Here is a 2,500-nt window from a genome sequence, read left to right as displayed (position 1 = left end):
CCCTTTTTGGGCGGGAATTTTTTCCATTTTTGCCCATTTTTCGGGTTTTTTGGTCGGGCTTCAAAAACGGCAGCCCGAGGCCTGGCAGAGGCCGGGGCATGTCCCCGGTCGCGCCAGGCGGCACGCGCGACCCGATTAGGCCCGAAAGGAGTCGGGAAATCGGGCAGACCTGCCCGAGTTCAGCCCGGGGGAGGCGGGGGGCAGGTCGGTTCGGCTCAAATCATTAACCAAAGCCGAGACTTGGTCTCGCTGGCGCAACCGAAGTGCCAGGCTGGATAACTCATTAACCAGAAGGCGGCTGGAGGCAGCAGGGCTGATGGCTGAGGCCGGGTGGAGGCCACCCGCGGCCGGGAAAGTCAAAAGTCCCGTTGTGTGGAAGTCTATGAGGTCAGATTCGGCCGCCTTACCGGGCCTGCGGTTGATGGTTTCCCGCTTGGGCAAGCGAGTCGGCCCGGCAAAGTGGCCACTTGCATTTTCTGGCAAGTGTCTGCGAACAACGTTAATGAGTTGAACCTCGGCAATTGTCGGAAGTCCCGATGAAGAAATGAAAATGCCCCTTTTGCGGGGATTTGGATGCTCATGGCCGGCAGCAGGTGGCCCGACGCCCCGCCAACTTGACACTTGTCATTTCTGTCCTTGGGGGTTGGCGGGGTATCTGCACAGAGGTAGGAGGTGGCAGAATCGAGACTTGGTGAGTTTTCCAAACAAACGTCTCGAGCCTCCAGGTCTGCAGAGACCGACCAGGGCTGCCGCCCAACCGACTATTCACCCTTTTTGGGCGGGAATTTATTCCCTTTTTGCCCATTTTTCGGGTTTTTGGTCGGGCTTCAAAAGCGGCTGCCCGAGGCCTGGCAGAGGCCGGGGCATGGTCCCCGATCGCGCCAGGCGGCTCGCGCGACGCGATTAGGCCCGAAAGGAGTCGGGAAATCGGCAGACCTGCCCGAGTTCAGCCCGGGGGAGGCGGGGGGCAGGTCGGTTCGGCTCAAATCATTAACCAAAGCCGAGACGTGGTCTCGCTGGCGCAACCGAAGTGCCAGGCTGGATAACTCATTAACCAGAAGGCGGCTGGAGGCAGGCAGGGCTGATGGCTGAGGCCGGGTGGAGGCCACCCGCGGCCGGGAAAGTCAAAAGTCCCGTTGTGTGGAAGTCTATGAGGTCAGATTCGGCCGCCTTACCGGGCCTGCGGTTGATGGTTTCCCGCTTGGGCAAGCGAGTCGGCCCGGCAAAGTGGCCACTTGCATTTTCTGGCAAGTGTCTGCGAACAACGTTAATGAGTTGAACCTCGGCAATTGTCGGAAGTCCCGATGAAGAAATGAAAATGCCCCTTTTGCGGGGATTTGGATGCTCATGGCCGGCAGCAGGTGGCCCGACGCCCCGCCAACTTGACACTTGTCATTTCTGTCCTTGGGGGTTGGCGGGGGTATCTGCACAGAGGTAGGAGGTGGCAGAATCGAGACTTGGTGAGTTTTCCAAACAAACGTCTCGAGCCTCCAGGTCTGCAGAGACCGACCAGGGCTGCCGCCCAACCGACTATTCACCCTTTTTGGGCGGGAATTTATTCCCTTTTTGCCCATTTTTCGGGTTTTTTGGTCGGGCTTCAAAAAGCGGCTGCCCGAGGCCTGGCAGAGGCCGGGGCATGGTCCCCGATCGCGCCAGGCGGCTCGCGCGACGCGATTAGGCCCCGAAAGGAGTCGGGAAATCGGCAGACCTGCCCGAGTTCAGCCCGGGGGAGGCGGGGGCAGGTCGGTTCGGCTCAAATCATTAACCAAAGCCGAGACTTGGTCTCGCTGGCGCAACCGAAGTGCCAGGCTGGATAACTCATTAACCAGAAGGCGGCTGGAGGCAGGCAGGGCTGATGGCTGAGGCCGGGTGGAGGCCACCCGCGGCCGGGAAAGTCAAAAGTCCCGTTGTGTGGAAGTCTATGAGGTCAGATTCGGCCGCCTTACCGGGCCTGCGGTTGATGGTTTCCCGCTTGGGCAAGCGAGTCGGCCCGGCAAAGTGGCCACTTGCATTTTCTGGCAAGTGTCTGCGAACAACGTTAATGAGTTGAACCTCGGCAATTGTCGGAAGTCCCGATGAAGAAATGAAAATGCCCCTTTTGCGGGGATTTGGATGCTCATGGCCGGCAGCAGGTGGCCCGACGCCCCGCCAACTTGACACTTGTCATTTCTGTCCTTGGGGGTTGGGCGGGGTATCTGCACAGAGGTAGGAGGTGGCAGAATCGAGACTTGGTGAGTTTTCCAAACAAACGTCTCGAGCCTCCAGGTCTGCAGAGACCGACCAGGGCTGCCGCCCAACCGACTATTCACCCTTTTTGGGCGGGAATTTTATTCCCTTTTTGCCCATTTTTCGGGTTTTTGGTCGGGCTTCAAAAGCGGCTGCCCGAGGACTGGCAGAGGCCGGGGCATGGGCCCCGATCGCGCCAGGCGGCTCGCGCGACCCGATTAGGCCCCGAAAGGAGTCGATAAATCGGCCAGACCTGCCCGAGTTCAGCCCGCGG

This window comes from Pristiophorus japonicus, unplaced genomic scaffold, assembly GCF_044704955.1.
Source record: "Pristiophorus japonicus isolate sPriJap1 unplaced genomic scaffold, sPriJap1.hap1 HAP1_SCAFFOLD_2623, whole genome shotgun sequence".
NCBI lineage: Eukaryota > Metazoa > Chordata > Chondrichthyes > Pristiophoridae > Pristiophorus > Pristiophorus japonicus.
The sequence above is the reverse complement of the archived record's forward strand: the minus strand, read 5'-3'. Positions refer to the sequence as shown.